This window comes from Camellia sinensis, chromosome 1 (genome assembly GCF_055761805.1).
Source record: "Camellia sinensis isolate YWXY chromosome 1, ASM5576180v1, whole genome shotgun sequence".
In the NCBI taxonomy this organism is placed as follows: Eukaryota; Viridiplantae; Streptophyta; class Magnoliopsida; order Ericales; family Theaceae; genus Camellia; species Camellia sinensis.
Genome location: NC_138961.1, coordinates 140,759,260 through 140,778,159, shown reverse-complemented (window position 1 = coordinate 140,778,159; position 18,900 = coordinate 140,759,260).

The following is an 18,900-nucleotide window of genomic DNA, read 5'->3' as shown; positions in this document are numbered from 1 at the left end:
ATACATATTATAATGCGTGGAAGGCACTCACGATAATAAAACTGCATAATTGTGTAGCATAATTTTTGTTTGAGTGATGAAGTTGCATAATTTTGCAGTTTTAAGAATTATGAAAAACAACCTGATGAAACACATAATTTTACAGTTTTAAGAATTATTAGAAACAACTTGATGAAACTACATAATTTTGCAATTTTAAGAATTATTAGAAACAATATTTCCTGTATAAATTTATATGCAACCACAAATGTGACGACAATAATAAGCACAAGAATACAAACAAAAATAATAACCACATGAAGAACAACAACAAGAATAATAACAACAACAAGAGCAACAACAACATCAATGACAACAATCATTTTCACCATGATAACCATAAGAAGATCAATTACCAAAAGCATAAAAAGTACTTGTCACATGTAAATATAAAAAAAAATGTAAAAAAATATGTTCATATGAGTATTTGTATTGTAAAGAAGTTTGTTCATTGTTTCTATGGTTTGATATGTTTTGTCAACATTTGGTAGTGCTCGAGTTTCCAAGATCGGTTCTTATCATTGAGGAATTGACTAATGATTTTTGCTCGAAATCTGACCCACTCAGTTGGTCAAAGTGATTTCTGCACAGGTTGCTAGTTGATATATTGGTTGATAACATTGCAGACGGCGATTGCACAATCATTCTTACAAAGTTTTAGATGAAGTTAATTAGTTAGGTAAAATTGCAAAATTTAACATATTGAAACATTAGTTATTGAGCTTGTATCTTACAAGTGTGGGGTTTGTTGTGGGCATTCCTCAATTGATGCAATTACTGTCTCGCACTCTTGAAATGATAACATGTTTCCTTGATTGCTAAATAATGCTTTATTCCATCTCAGTTGATGTTGTTGCTACAAAATAGTTAGTGGGTATTTTGTTAGTTATAGTGATGTGCTCAGATGTTTTGAAAGGAATGGAACTAAGTAGGAAATTTTATTTAACTTATAATTTTCTTTGCAATTTCAAAGTACTTCTTGTGACATCCTTTTGCTGGCCTCAAAGAGTCATAGTGTCTCCATATTCCATCAGCATTGTCAAAGATCACAATCGCCCAATGGTTGTCATGGTTGATTGGGAAATTGATATATCTGTTTTTCATTGCTTCTGGAAAATGGATGTCCATTATTTTTTCTCTCAGTGCCTGATCTTGGTTTTGTAGTGGAGTCTATAATTTATATATGTTTGAAATATGTTATAAAAGTATGTAGTAAGACATGTTGAGAAAGTAGAAAATTTTGCAGTTTAAATAATATTGAAAGGTAAATAGTTTTGCTTACATTGATGAGTGTTGAGAAAACGTAAGATCTTCCTGCGTATGAATTTCTTGCAAAGCTAGATCATGTTTATCAAATTCTTCAATTGATGGTTAGAGTGCCAATTTCATTTCTGTGAAGGCATTAATGACCTAAAACATGTTTTATATGAGAATGTGTTAGGTTTGTGGAATAGGTTATTGCATATGAACAGAAACTGTAAAATTGTGCAGTTGGAGACCTACATTTCCATATAAGGCTTCCCTGTTAGACAATCTGCATATATCTGAAAAGTATATGTAATTTTCGTCTTTGCTGCCAGACCAAACACAAGTAGTTGATTGTGTGTTGTTGATGAGTTGAATTTGGTTTTGGTCTTTTTTGGATAGGCTATGCCAAACCTTGTTTGTTTTGCGGAATGAAAGGGTGAGTGGCTTGTTGTGGATTGATTCTTCCTTAAAATCATTATCTCTTTCCAAATCAATCGCTACTTGAACTTGTGTCTTCCCTTGATTGGCTTTCTCTTTTGGCTTAGGTTCAGCAGCAGCTTTTTTCTTTTGGCCGGTATCTTCTTTCATCTTTTCTTTCCCTTGCTCTTTTGCTTCATTAGTACCCTCTTTTGACTTGGGTTCAGCAGTAGGTTCTTTCTTTGTTTCGATTTCGTCTTTTGTCTTTTCATTCTCCTTCACTTTTTCTTCATCAATACCCTCTGTTGGTTTGGGTACATCAGCAACAGCTTCTGTCTTGTTCTTTGTATCTTCTTTGGCTTTTGTCATTGGTTGATATTCAAAATTTGGCTTATGTGCTCATTTTCTTGACTTTTGTTTGATTCTCTTGACCATTGATCTTTGTTGGGGACTTCTAGTTTTTTTGGCAGACATTTCCTTTTCTACGCAATTCAGCCATGAATTTTTGTTCCATTTCTTGTATTTGTGCTCTCATGGATGCTATGTGTTTGTCCTTGTCGTCCTCTTTGGTTGATGCTTGTGCTTGGTCATCACCTATAAAAATGTTGGATTTTGTTTTGGTTAGTTTAATTAAATTTTGTAGTTTGGTTCAGTATTAGACAAGAGTTTACCTTGTGCATGAAATGTGTCAGATTTCTCTTGGAGTTCTTCTTGTTGTTCTGTCCTTTTTTCTTCTTGTTCTTTTGCTTATTCTTTTTCTTCATGTTGTTGTTCTTGTTGGTCTGTCAGTTTTTGTTCATTGACTTCTTGTTGTTGGTTTGTTTGTTCTTCTTCTTCTTTTTGTTGTTGGCATTCTTCTCCATCAGTGTCTTCTTGTTCATCACCTTCTTCTTCTTCTTCTTCATCATTGTCTTCTTGTTCATCAGCTTCTTTTTCTTTTTCTTCTTCTTCTTCTTCTTCTTCATCAGTCTCTTGTTTTTTTTTCTTCATCACTCTTTTCTTCTTGTTCATCACTTTCTGCTTCTTCTTGTGGTTCTTACTTTCTTTTCTTTCTTTTTGTTGTTGTTGTTGTTGTTGTTGTTGTTGTTGTTGTTCTAATTCTGATTGGTGTTCTTCTTTGAGAAAGTCATCCTTATCACTGTCTAGAACTTCTTTTTTTCTTTGTTACTTTGGTTTGTTTTTTTCGTTTATTATCTTTTTTGTGGTCATGTTTCTTTGTTGAAGAGTCTATTGATGTGCTTTGATTGATATGCAATAACTGTATTTCTTGTTCAGTTGGGGTTAACGTACTTTGGTCAACTTGCATTGGAACAATGTGGCATATATTAGTAATACTGTAAAATTGGTCAGTTTCATAACATGATTGGTACTGTGAGTAATGTGAGTTAAGTGTTGAAAATATGTTGTTTGAAATTGTAATTTTTTACAACTTCATAACATGATTGTTAGTGTAATGAATGTGAAAGGATTGTTGAATAGATTTTTGCGTTGAAACTGCAAACTTTTTTAGTTTCATAACATGAGTGATATGAGGGTTAAATAGGTGTGTGTTTTGAAACTGCAAACTTTTACAGTTTGATAACATGGTTGTCACTATAATGACTGTGAAAGGAGTATTGAATAGATTTGTGCTATGAGAGTATAGAAGAGTTTGAATACCTTTTCAAAATCAGCAAGGTTGATGTGTTTCCACTTGGAGTACATTTTACCAAGATATTTTTGTGTGAAGTAGTTGAGTAGTGTGTTTACCAAGAGTAACATGACGCATCCAGTGACATGCCTTGGGTTGTTATTTGCATTTGCCATTGAATTCATCAGTGTGTCTTTTATTGCCTCAATCCAATTGTACTTCTTGATGTTGTTGAAATTGTCAACATAGTTGAGGAAACTCTAACTGAGTGTATGGCTAGTTGTAGGCATGAGAAGTTTCAGGCACAAGCAAAGGGTGATGACCCTAGCAAGATCTTGAAGATCATTGGTTAATTTTCCTTTTTTTGCTTGTTGAAACATTTTGGTCAATGACTTGGCATCCAATCTCTTTACTGATTTGCATCTTCATTTATAAAATGCGAGCTGAAAATCCTTTGGTCTTGCATAGGAATTGGTGGTGATGCTGTCTTCTCCACAGTCGATACCAAAAATTAGCCATGTCACTGTTTCTGAGTTTCATTTCCTTTTTGCCAAGTATAAATACTCTCTTTTTTTGTTGTTGTAGAGTGCTGTTATTTCTGCTACAATGAAATTGTAGCATCTGCACCAAGAGGCTTTCAGTTGTGTTGAGGAGAGTGCATTTATAATGGCCCAAAAAAGGGTTTTTTATAGCTTTGTCTGTTGGGCTATTGTGAATTTGACCCCCTTGAACAGTTTGATTACTGTTCTGATATTGGAACGATAATTAAACTGTTGGACTCTCTTTGCAGGGACTACTCCTTTTTTCCCTTTTGATGCCCAGGTTTGTGTTTTCGGAGATGATTGGCTTTCTTAAAGCTTTCTTTTTTTGGCTGGAGGAGCTTCTTGTTTTTTTGTTGGCTTTCTTTTGTTTGTTCTTTTTGTGGTTGGAGGTGTGGTTAGTGTTTGTTGTGTGGGTGTGGTCTGTGGTGTAGTTCTTGGGCTTTTTCTTGTAGGTAGTATGGTTGTTTTGTGGATTTTTTGGTTGTGGTGGTTAGGTTTGTAGTGGAGGGGGAGATGTTGGTGGCATTTCAGTGGATATAAGTAAAGGACTGTTAAAAGGGGAGACACTTTAAATCCCTAATTGGATTTTGGGGCATATTGGTTTGTTTCTTCCAATATATTCCAACAGCTATTTCTGAAAAAATGAAAGCAACAGCAGAGCATGAGTAATATAGTGACAAAACTGTATAATTTTACAGTTTTATATGCTGTTTAATATTAAGTTATATCTATTTGTTGTTAATAGTTACAAAACTGTATAATTTGACAGTTTGATTTGCACTTTATAATAAGTTACTTATTTGTTTTGAATGGTGATAAAACTGTGTAATTTTGCAGTTTCATTTGCAGTTTGAATAAATTTAGATATGTCACTTGTAGAGTGATGAAACTATCTGATGTTTCAGTTTTATAAACACTAGCAACAATAAGAACAGCCCACTGTATTTTGTAAACAACAACAATAACAACAAGAAGATTAAGTATTCAACGAAATGTGGTAACAATACGAAGAAGAAAAGCCAATATTTAACAACAAGAAGAAGAAACAACAACAACAAGAATAAGATCAAGGAGTTGAATGTGTAAAAACAGGGATTTATATGAAAAATAGGGAATTATATGTTTAAAAACAAGGTATTAGAATGTTTTAAAATAAGGGATTATATATAAAATAGGATTTATACATTTCGAAGTATGTAAAATGTATTTTACAAGGATTTTTTTATGAAAGTGTTATTGAAACGGTATGATATATACAAAATATCAAAGAATAATGTACAAATTTGAACGAAAAATAATAGGTGAAGAGAGATGTTACTTTTTTTCCCCATTTCTGTGAATCGGAAGTTAGAAACTATGAAATTTCTTTAGAGTTGTGATGGTTCTTCGTGTTGTTGAGAGTCGTAGATTGGAGAAGATGAACCGCTTCATGTTGTGTTGGTGAGAGTCAACGATTAGAGAAGATGAACTGCTTCGTTTTATGGTTAGGGTAAGGTTTCAGAGATAGTGGAGTCTAACGGTGGAGAGATAGAGGACTGAGAATGCAAAGGCGAGGGGTGAAGATGTGACGGTGTACTGATCAGACTGGTGTGAGATGATCGTGGGTAAAGGTTGTGCGTGTGTAAATTGGATGATATGTGAGGGTATTTTCGTCTGATTGATAATTTGAGGAGTTAATGGAATATTGAATTTGTTTTAGGTCTAAATGGGGCATAATTGTAGACGTCCCCGAGCGCCCCGGGAGGGAAATCCCGTTTTGTTCATTTGGGCTCACTACAGTTCGGACTCAAATAGTCACGGTCCTGTATCTAATCTCGCAAAGTGCAATGCAAGACCGATGAATCATCAAAGAGTCCAAATCCGGCAAATCGTTTTGAAAAATTGATTTTTAGAAAGACGTGCCAAACATTGACTGCTTTTCCAGATACAGAGTCGCCACCTAAATATTTTATTTTGGGAGAATTTAAGAAACCCTGACTCGTGCCTAAGGCCACGTGTCCGTCATCACCAAAGTTGCCTCAGCTCGGGAACTTGGGTATGATTGGGAAAGGTCAGCTATGAGCACCCCTGCTCGCCCGATCCGTAGATCAGCCTCTACTAACCATGATATCGAGTTTTGAAAACATTATGTGTTCCTGTTCCGATTAATTAGCTAGAATTACTATGTGATGCATGCAGCAAAACAAGTATAGACTAGATCGCCTAATTTGGAATAAAGCATCGCATATCCGTTTGTTTGGAAAATGATTTGAAGTTTACTACTCGCAAGTAGGCTAAAACAGGGATTTCAATGAATTATCCCAATTCAAGCAATCCAACCTTCACCCATAGGCATTCAGATAGTTATATCACCTAAGCAATTAGCCTCATGGCAAGCATGCTGTCATGGCAACACTCACGCGCATGCAAGGATGCTAAAGCATAAAAACTTACCGAGTACTCCAAGCTAAAACATAAACTAGTTAGTGAACATGCATGAATCCTAACTATGCTGAAATGCTTAATACAACACATGCAAAAAAATGCAACCTAGATAGGCTCGGTTATTCTAAACATGGCATATGAAATGCAACAGATAACATGTATTCAACCTGGAATTGAAATACCATGCAGTTAGTATGATGCATCGAGCCCGGTGCATGTAATACAGATGAATGAATGCACGCATGCATAGCATAAGGTATGTTAATTTAAATATGCCCTAATACTAACTATTGAAAGTAAGTAAATAAAAGGGAGAAAGAAGTGGGGGTTGGAAGACATACACACACTCACACACACTTATTACACAATTGCCCTCGCTCGGAGGGTCCGAAAGAATAATACAGGCCAAATAATGAATCAACTATCCTAGCTAATTAATTATTACAAAACTTCTAATTAATTAACAAGTTAATTCAAAAAAAAAAAAACAGCCTAAATATGAAACTAAAAAGACCGCCGCAGCTCTGCCTCGGAATGCGTGGATGATGCATGCTCAATTTGCCTTGCTCGGAAAACCGTTACCATGCCACTGTTGCCTCTGTTTGCACTGTTCTGCACCTCTGAGAGATGTGAAAATTCTTGAGGCACCTCTGAACCATTCCCTGATCATTTTGGAATGCCACCGGCCAGTGAAAAGCACCACCGACCATGTAAATGTGATCATCGACCATAAATTGGGTCACCGGCTGGACTCTGATGGTCGGTTGGCACTGAAAGTGGCCGGCCGGCCATTTATTCCTACAGAATCCTGTTTTTGCTGCAACAGTGGACAGACAGTGCATGGCAAGGAAATTTCAAAGCAATGTATACATGGCCACACTCCCTATCATGTTATGGACTCAAGGGAGTGTGGCCCTTGGTCCTCGGGCCACCAATCACGCATCTCGATGCATGATGGCCAAAGGCACCAAGTTTGCCAATCAATGTAAATGAATGCAACAAAACGAATGAATGCTTCACGCCCTATCATATTGAGATCAAGGGCATCGGCGACCGAGGATTGAGACGTGTTTCGTCACTTTAAGTATGAACACATCTCATTCCTCAGGCTTGGTTTGACACCCCAAACCAAGCAAAATGTAATGCATGTATGTAATGCGGCTCAAGTATGCAACATGAGGCTAAGTTAACAAAGCATGCCAAATGCGGTGCAACCTATCCTGCAAGTATGCAATATGCCAAACATGCAACAATACGCGATGGAATTAGCATGTGACAACACACAATGAACCAAATGTGCAACAAACATGCAACAAACATGTAATGGTGGGCTTAAACCACAAAGGGCAAACCTCATCCTTGCCTTTAACAGTGGCCAAAAGTGATGGAAATGATAGATAAATGTTCATGCAAACATGTACACTAATGGGCCTAAAGCTAAGGCACAAAAGGTAACTTTCAAGAACACTCAAAAGATGATAAACATGGACATTAGACCAACATGTTAAACTCTGAAAGTGTATAGAGGGTGATGCCAAATCAACCGTGTTATGCAAGTAAGGCATGCAACAATGGCCAAAACTTGAAGCCAATAAAGGGGTCCAAACCATAGCTATGTCAACTAAACCCCAAAGGACCAAAATGACTTAAAATAGTCCTAAGGCACTCCAAAACAAGACTAAAGCATGCATAGATCATGGTTAAAACATGCCAAGAAATGGATGCAAAACAAAGGGGGATTTAAGGCCACAAAGAGGGCACTCTACAATAACCACCCCAACCACCTATGGCATGGACTAATCAATGCAAAACAGAGTTTTAACATGCAAAAAGGAGCCCCAAAACCCACTGATATGGCAGCCCAAAGGCTCAAACACATAGGCATGCACAATGACTCATTTTAAGGCACAAAAGAGCATCTCTTCAAAGCATGGAAAGGATGATGAATGCAAGCATACAAGCATGGATTATGGACTGAAATAGCATGGAAAATGATTCCAAATCACTGAAACAACCCAACTAAAGCATGCTAATGACTCACACACTCAAGGCTCACAAGCCAAAATGCATGGTGGCTATACCAAACATGGCAAACATGATCAAATCAGTACCCAACAGACCTCAAGCATGATGAAATATGACCAAAAGCTTCATGAAGTTAAGCTAGAACATGCAAGCATGGAGGGGCAAATGCATGGCACATGTTATGACAATAAAGGGGGTTACTAGACAAGTGTATGATGCATGTAATGGACCATCAATCTGACCAAAAACAGAGGTATAATATGACCAAATAACACCCAAAAACCTCTGAAATAGAGCTAAGTAAAGCTAAGCATGTATGCTACCCTTATGAACCAAAAACATGAACAAATGAGACACAAAGGGAGAGGGGTGTCCCTCCCCTATACAAAACTTCAAGACCCCTTCACCACTACTAAAAATCTATTGGATTTCAGTGGTGAGAAGGCCAATACACAAAAGGTTCCAAAGCTCAACAAAGAAGGCACAAAGGGGGCCAAACAAGGCCTAAGAGGGGGAGGTCGACCCCCAACACCAAAATGACCTCAATGAAACATCTTAAACATCAAAAAATATAACTTTTATCAGCTATACACAAAGCTCAAAACAGCATGCAAAGTGGGTTAAAAGTTGGTGCAAGAATGGGGAATATAAAGTAATTATGCCCATCCTTGAAGAACACTCGAAGAACAGCGACCTCAGGCCCCTCTTCTGATCAAAACCAGCTTAAAATCTCTAAGAACAACCTCCCAACACCTCAATAATCCAAGTATGGTGTAATACTAGGTGCCTTAGTGCAAAACTAAGAACAAAACACCCTTTTAGGCCCTCTAACACACACAAATGAAGAGAGAGAGGGAGATATAGAGAGAGAAAGTTGTATATATCATATATCTCTGGTTTTTGCTGAACCCCTCTAAAGGAAGGAGAGGCCTCCTTTTATAGAACAAACAAGGGACCAAGGCTTCTTAGAGAAGCTAAGGCAAAGGGGCCAAGCTTCCTCAAGAAGCTAGACCAATGGTCCAAGCTTCTTGGGGAAGCTAAGACAAAGGGTCCAAGTCTTCTGGAGGAAGCTAAGACAAAGCAAAAGGGTGCAAAGGGTTCAAGTCTTTCATACGCGTGTATAGAGGACAAGTCCGTGCACTCCAGCTAGCACAGCTGGCATGCACAATGCCTGAAAAAGGTAAAAATGAGGTACCGGCCAGAAAAAGAGACAATCGGCCAAATAAATGGCCGATTGACCAGATATCCGTGCCGACTGACCAAACAATTGGTCGGTAGAAAGAAAGCAAGGCCGGTGGCTTCATTCCACAGCCGGTGGGTTTAAGGGATGGCTAACAAGCCACTTCCTACCCTCAGGTGCAAAAACCACAAGTCCTTGGTCTGCAACCAAGCACAAAACAGTCAAGTCAAGAGATCCTAAGGCAAAGCACGCAGCCGAGTCCTTCAGGATCTCCAAATGAGCACGAACATGGATGATCGCCGAGTGTTCAAACGATGACGTCCAAGTCTTGAGGACGGTCAAAAATGGGGTGTCTACAGTTGCCCCTCTTTGATAGAACTCGAAAGTCACGAAATGACAGGAGTGAATGTCAAAACCCAGAGACGACCCATTTTTGATAAGGCCGAAGACTTGGACAAACAAACAAAATAATATAGATGTGCCCGCAGGCTGGGGCAGAATGCAAATGACATGCATGATGCAAGAGCATAACTTATGATTATGCAAAGATGGCTGTAACGAAGCATAACATGCAACAGTTTTAAGCAAGCGAATTCGAGCCAAACTACATTTCATGCAAAAAGGATGTAAAAGAATTATACAATTCTCGCTACGTCTCACACGGAGAATATACAATACCTGTGCGGTTTGTCTAGTCGCACTAGCCTCAAATGAATCGTACATACAATATCGTGCCCTGTAAAAGAAAGAAACTCAACAGGTGCAATATCATTAGCAACAATGCATAACAATGCAAGTGAAAAGTGTGTGACAATGTAAGTCGAGGAATGCATGACAATGCAATCCTGAGTGTGACGCATAACAATGCGGTATGGATGCAAGATAATGCAACCTGAGTGTGATGCATAACAACACGGTATGGATGCAAGATAATGCAACCTAAGTGTAACGCATAATAATGCGGTGAAAACAAGCATAATAATGCAAGTGAAGTATATATAACAATGCAATGCAGTAACAAGTGCAGGTAAGGTGCGCAAAATAGCGCGAGCAATGCACTAACAGGTGCAGGTAAAGTGCGCAAAATAGCGCGAGCAAGTTCAATGCAAAACCTACGAGCATTTTCTATGCAAGATGGGAGCATGTAATGAAATGCATAGGATAGTGCGATGCGCAAGAAAGCGCGAGTGTAAACTACACAAAATAGTGCGATGCGCAAGAAAGCGCAAGTGTAAACTGTGCAAAACAGTGCGATGCACAAGAGAGCGCGAGTGTAGACTGCACAAAATAGTGCGATGCACAAAAGAGCACGAGTGTAAACTGCACGAAACAGTGCGATGCACAAGAAAGCGCGAGTGAATTGAAATGCACTAAACAGTGCGATACGCTAAACAACGCGAGTGATTTGAAATACACTAAACAGTGCGATACGCTAAACAGCACAAGTGATTTGAAATGCACTAAACAGTGCGATACGCTAAACAGCGCGAGTGATTTGAAATGCACTAAATAGTACGCGAGTGATTTGAAATGCACTAAACAGTGCGATACGCTAAATAGCGCGAGTGTAATACAATGCACAAGATAGTGTGAGTGAAACACAACCACAAGATGCACAAGAAAGTGCAAGTGAGATACAAAGTGTAAGTGCACGAGACAGTGCAAGTGAGATAAAATGCATGTTCTATCCAAGTAAGGTGCACAAAAAAAGTGCAATAAAATGCATTTTCTATGCAACTGAGGAAGAATGCATTTTCTATGCAAGAGATACGAGCATTTTCTATGCAAGTATGGAAGCGTGCGTTTTCTATGCAAAAAGATACGAGCATTTTCTATGCAAGTATGGGGGCATTTTCTATGCATGAAACAAGAGCATATTATATGCAATATTGAAAGCATATTCTGCGCATGAGACAAGCAAAGCATGTTCTATGCGGAATCGAAAGTAAGCATATTCTATGCATGAATCATAACGATGCGCGGCACGCATGCAACAGAAGTGTATATGAAAGTGCACATTCTATGCAATAGGGGGGGCATCAAACATGTACTCTGGTGCCTCCAACTTACCTCTCAGAGGACTTTGTAACACACTCAGCTCGAAAAGGGGACACCCTGTTTATATTAGCAAGAGATAACATCTGCATGTAAAGCCCTCAGGTGCTGCTTGAACTGCCATTCTAACTTGAAGCAAACTTACACTTGGGGTCGAGATACACTCATACTCCAGAGAAACGGCGAGGCCTAAGAAGGTGCACCTGGAATGTAGTCTCGGAATTCGTTAGAGTTGAAACACACTAAGATGCTCCACATTTTCCTTTTTTTTCTTTTGCTTTGCAGTCTGGAACCCATATAGCTTCAGATAGGTCCTGATTTTGCTGTTCTCACATGACCTAGGTTGAACCCTGCAGTTTTCGAAAGAACAAATCCTTGTTTTGCACAAATGTGGAGAATGGCACAACACTCTGAGCACAAAACGATTCATGTTTTTGAATTTGAGAAATGAGAAAAAAAATTTGACTGGGTATTTGAGCCTACGACTAAACACAACGCACCACGACTCAACAAAGGAAAACAAAAGGTGAACAACCTAAACACATCGAGAAACACTCGAAACGACTCTCAACAAGAATCGAGACAAACAAAACAACGGACACGACACTCAGACGTGTTCCAAAGACGAGGGACCTGTCAGATCACGAGGAGCCAGTTTCTCCGGGTATTGTTTCCCCCCTTTCTCATCTATGATTCTCACATCACTCTGGCACTTAATCTCTATTTTTCTGAAAAAAAAAAGCCCTTTTTCTCACTTTTTCTCTCATCGCACATATCTCTATTCTTCAATCTCTCATTTTTCATCCCTTCCCTGGGTGGTTGATGGATGAACAGGAAGTTGCAGGCTCATGCCCCTAGCATTCTGCTAGATTCTCTTTCTTCTGCTCACAACAGTGAACTTTCTCACAGTGGGGTTGTGCCACAACTAGGTGTGTAGTAGATTTGTAGCTGACATCAGTTGACGATGCTCTACTGGGAAGTTTGGACATGATCAGATCTGTCTAGATAAGGGAGTGGAATATCCTGCTCTATTTCCGATTCATGCTTCGCACTTGGCTTGATACCTCGTTGCTTGGAGGATGGGAGAACTTTCGGCCCTTTGCTGTTTGCTTCAGTTGTGTCCTTTCTGGCATGTAGAGTGCCCTTTTCTGGCAAGTAGAGTGCCTTTTCTAGCAAGTATGTTGACAATGGGGAAAAGACAGAACACCTGACTCAACTGTGCCCCTAGTTCATTATTTTGACCATTTTTTGTTTTGGTTTTCTACTAAAACAATTTTGACCAATATGAGAGTTAGATTAACATACTTGTTCGATTTTCTGATTTGAAATCATGCAAGTCAGGCTATGAGCACTGAAAATTTTCTTTTTTTTGGGTCCAAGAAATGGTCTAATTTTGGAAAATGGAATAATTTTCGAGAAAATTGGTCAACCTCAGTAAAAATTCTCAAAAACTATTTTTTTGCAAACGGCCACTGCTCAACGAGCATAGAACCTACGCTTGAGATGCACAACCTCAGATCCAAAACAATGGAAAATTGCCCCTCGTTTGAACGGCACCGCATGGCAACTGAAAGTTGCCCCTAGTCTGAATAGCGCCGCAGCACTGCACGGCAACGAAAGTTGCCCCTAGTCTGAATAGCACCGCAGCACGTGGCAACCAGTCCTCACAGTGACAATTACAACCAAATTCTTAGATACAGAAAAGACAAAGATGACTAGAACCATCACATGGACATAGTCTAATTTGAAGTATTTATGGCTGGACTTCAGAATGAAGTTGCCTATGTATCCCAAACACGGGAATCAAGACTTACGTAGTTCGGGGTTAAGGTACACTTGGGTATTAACCTCTCCTTTTGCGCTCTAACTTTTGCCAAGGTCGCCCTTTCGAGTTTTCAACCTTACGAGCTATGCTCTTCTTTTCTTTTCAATTCTTTTTTACTTTTTTTTTCTTTTCTTTTTTTTTCATTCTTTGCATTTTTCTTTTTTTTGTTCTTTTTGTTCTTTTTCTTGCTCTAACTTTTGCCTGGGTCGCCCTTCCAGGTTTTCAGCCCAGCGAGCCTCTCAAGGGTAAAAGTGTAGCTTTGCCCATGTCAAATGGTTTTGAGATCTTGAAGTCATCTGAATTCAGGAGAATGGCTGTTGTTCGCTAATGATATAGAAGTCCATCCAATGGAGAGTGAATTTGCCTCTAGTGTTGTGGATAGGAACTCGGTTGTCCTTCAGTAATGTCTTTTTCTTTCCTCCCTTCTGGGGTTTGGCATTCTTGTCGATCTTCATTGATTTGTGGAATTGTGGGTGTTGATTTCTGACCACACAACCAAACGGGGAACTCAGCTGGAGAGCACCGACAGAATAGATTAAGCCCGAACAACCTGTCACAGAAAGATAAGAATCTGGCGGTGGCTCGTGGGCACTCCAACGCTCAAGTCATTAATCAAAATATCTCTCAAAGATAGCAAATTATGCTTAACTCACAAGAAAGAACTTACTGCTCACAGTCTATCACACATCCCTGAAACCCACGGGGTGCCCTGCTTTTATAGCCAGCACTGACCTGATCCCTGTAGAAGCCTAACTTCAGTGAACTCAAGCTCAATGCTCATCCTGGACTCTCAGCTAGATAGGGATAAACTTCCTAAGAGCTTTATCTTTATCCAGACTGAGATCATTCCCTGTTCTAGGACTCTTGTCCCTTATTCGCTCATCTCAGATTCCAGTATCTCTGCAGATAACCTTGGCCTAGCCAAGATCATCTCGGTGCATGACCAAGCCACATGGCACCTCGGCTGACACTTCGGCGTCATCTTAGCCACATGCTATTATTCACAAAATATGTCCCCACAATGTATATTCTAACAACACTTTTTATTCCTAAAATTGATTTGTCTAGCCTTTAGAATTTATCAAATGTAGCTAACTAAGAGATGATAAATAACTATTGTATTACCTATCTTGTTAGAGCTTAATTCGAGAATGAGTAGCCCTCATCATTTAGTCTAAAGGCCTATAGCTTGATATGAGTGAGGTTGGACCTGGGCCATAGGTTTGAAGTTTGGCCCACTGGCCTGCCCACAAACCCAATTTGTAAGAGATGGCTTGTTGGGCTGCTTGTGGATCAGCCCACTAAGCCTGTTGGCTAGCTTACGAGCTCCACCAATTAGCTTGCGAGAGAGTTTATTGGCTCATAAACTTGTCAAAAATTATGAAAAAATGACTTTTCCCCATCTAACTTTAAAAAAAAAAGTTTTAGATCTTTATTCTTTAAGCTAAGCCCACGGGCTGACCTACAAGCTCTACTAATCAGCTTGTGAAAGACAGCATGTTGGCTTACAAGAGCGTAGGCCTAAGGTTTCCCTTGATCATCGTAGCTGATGTATTATTTTATCAACAATGATATATCTCTCTAAATTAATGAACTCTAATTTTATGAAAAGTCAAAAATAAATAAATATAATACAATACACAAACATCACTATCATGGTGGACCTACACTCCATTAGAGTTATTAAAACTCCTTTATTAGAGCTTCAAAACATTTTTGATTATTCTATAAAGAGAATAATGTTTGAATAAATAATTAAAATAAAATCAAGTTTGATTAAAAAATTAAAAAAGTGAATAAATAAAATAAAATAAAATAAAATATAAATTTAATGGTGTATTTGGATATGCAAAATGTCCAATAGTGTTGGAGATGCCCCTACAAGCGAGCGTGTAAATCTTTTGCTTTTGAAAAATAATTTGTAGACCGAATTGTTTATTATATAGATAGATAATGCATCAAGAATGACTTGTTAATAATATTTTAAAATTATAAAAATAATAATAGATATTTTAATTAACCACATCACTCTACTTTATATGTGCAAATTTTATATAGGGTAAATTATAGTGACACTCTCTGATATTTTTGTTTAATACATCTCTTTTTATATTTGAAAAATTATATTTTTCTTCCTAAATTTTATAATTTCATTACAAATTATCTCTTGACTTGTTGATGCCATACCCTAAAATTTTTTAAATGACAATCTTGTCCTTTTTTCTATAATTTCTTCTTCTTATCATCATGAGTACATTTTACAACTTTTCATCATTAAATTCTACCTAAACATATTCTTATTGAGTGATGATATTCAAACATAAATTTTATATAGAATTTTCAAACACAATGATGTAGTTTAATGGTGACCTTTCACTTTAAAACAAAACACCCAGAAATATGATTTATATTTACAACAATATCACTATCACAACATTTTTGTGATATTTTTTATATAAATTTTTATATATGAATATAATTTTTTATTTTTATTTCCATCATTATATCTAGATTAGATCAATTTAATCTAAATATATTTAAAAATTATAAAATTTGTACAAAAAAACATTTAAAAAATCCATTGAATACAACAAAACAAGACAATATATTAAATTTTTATATTTTTTTTGTATTTAGTGAATTTAAAAAAAAAAATCACAAAATATTATACTTATTAAGTATATCTAGATTAGGTGTATCTCAAAAATAAAAATAAAAAAATTGCTTAAATTATTGAAAAAAATTCGGTAAATGTTTTTAAAAAAAAAAAACTCAATTTTTTGTGTAAATTAAATCAAAAAGATGATTGTCGTTTCCCTTGAGATGACAAGAACAAAATATCTGTATCATTTTATTATTTTATATGTATGAAAGCTAAGAAATAAATATATCATTTTAATCTAATAAAAAAATAAATATAATTTTTCAAATGTGAGAGAAGATCTATACTAAAAAGAACGGTGATATTATATGTACTAATTAATATATTAACTAGTATACAAACATTAATTATAATATTATTATTGATCTCACTCATTATATAAATTACAAATATTAAAAATATCTTACATTATATTATATCACTAATTCTAAAAAGAAACCCGGAGTGTCAAACAGAGCCGAAAAGGATGGAAAAGTAACGCCAAAAGAACGGGTCTCCATGCCAAAAATAATATCAGACTTCTCTCTCATTGTATGATTATCGTTTATTTTTTTAAAATAAATGTGATTTAAATATTATTAATATTTAATTTTACAAATTTTGAAAAGTAAACAAAAATATTTAATTCAACGAGTTTTAAAAGATAAATAATTTAAAATTAATCTCAAAATAAATTTAATAAAACCAAATATTCTCTCAAATTAAATGATCTACTTTACAAAATCTAAATCCTATTTACGTATCTACACGACTGCTATGCTAACCCCACCACTTATTGCATGCAACTCGTACATTTATTTAAGCAATTTGGTTGCTTGCTTTTTAATTCAAAGTGGTGGTGGTCCACCTCTACTACGACCACAAAAACCACCAAGTAAAAGTCAGCAGTGACCTTCTAAGTGTTTTTAAAAATTTAAATTAAAGAGCTTGAATTAGTGCACAAAATCAATGATGGCTCAAGGTAAAATGATTTTGTTAAAATTTTAATTTATTACAATCTAAAAAAGTAAATTTTTTTGGCCATATCACTCTAATAAGAGTTCAGATACACTCGTCATTCTCTTCTACCCTTCCTCTGAATGGACGTATCAAATTGAGCCACGTCACCCCACAAAAAAACCTGTGGCTTAGATTAGTTCAAAAAAGAAAAAACAAAAAAGCAAAATTCCTGTTGACACTCTATGTCTCTCACGTTCCACCACTAACTCTCTCTCTCTCTCTCTCTCTCTCTTCTAATAAAAAATTAAAAAATTTATTTTAATTTTTTTCATTTTATTTTCATAATATATATAATATTTAATACAAAATTTTAATTTTATAAAACTAATATCACTAAATATATATCTTTAAAATGAGACTAATATTAAATATATTTAATAACAAATTAAAAAAATAAAAAGTAATTATTATGTTTAGTTATATTTTGAAATTATTATTTTTTAAATATAAAAATTAATTTGATGAAATAAACACACAAAAATCATATATTTTTGAAATTCTCAAAAATAACCTTCATTCCAAAAAAAAAAAATCATATGAAAATAAAAAACATGGTCACATCATTTCTCACATTTTTTACACGTTTTTTTTAATAAAAAAAAGTCAAAAAAAATTAAAAAACTAGCTTTTAACCATCTTTCCAAAACTTCCCTATATTTGATTTGCACCTATACACAAATTGAATTTGTATGTTATTTATTTCCTTTAAAAAAAAATTATTTTCATATGATTTTTTTTGAATGATAATTGTTTTTGAGAATTTCAAAAATATATGATTTTTGTGTATTTATTTCATCAAATTAATTTTTATATTTAAAAAATAATAATTTCGAAACATAACTAAACATAGCAATTACTTTTTATTTATTTTATTTTTATTAAATATATTTGATTTTAGTCTCATTTTAAAAGTAATTTTCAATGATATTAATTTTATAAAATTAAAAATTATATATATATATATATACATATATATTATGAAAATAAAATGAAAAAGATTAAAATAGTTTTTTTAATTTTTTATTAAAAGAGAGAGAGAGAGAGTGTGGTGGGACGTGGAAGACAGAGAATGTAAGTAGGAATTTTGTTTTTTGTTTTTTTGTTTTTTTTTGAACTAATCTGAGCCACAAATATTTTGTGGGGCGACGCGACTCAATTTGGTCCGTCCCCCGAAGAAAGGGCTGGAAAGGATTTGAACTCCTCTAATAGTGCCATTTTGGTACAACCAAGTGCAAGTTTCACTTCCATTCAAAATTTTCAACTATTAGAGTGGTAGATGCAGTGAATGTTATTTCTATGGAGTTACAGATCTTAAATGATAAATTGTGAGTAATTAACCTCTATAATTATAATTATAATTTTTAGTATTATTGGTTTTTTTGTAATTTATAAATTAAAAAAGCAATTGAGTTTTGATAAGAAATATAATGTGACAACTAAATGATTTTGTTAAATTTTGAACCAAATTAGCAATGGTTTTGAAAGACATTTTTGTAAAGTCCAAGTCATTTTTTAACGTTAGCAAACCATTTGACTCAACCATCGAAAATGCTCTAATGTTTCTTTATGACTATTGACAACCAAAAAGTTATTGTAAGGGATCCAACGCAAGCAATACGTTAACAAGACAGTTATATGAACTTATGAACCATCTCTTTGTCAATGGAAAACATGGCTAATTTATTAATTTTTTCTTGTGGTATGTTACCTAATGCAGAATTTGATTAACTTTAACTATGAAAAATCTATTTTTCTAGAGGCAATAGTAAGCAATTGATATAGCTGACAATATTTTATGAACAATTCATGCATTTAACAAACTATTACTCATTACTTTTAAATAAATTTTTTTTT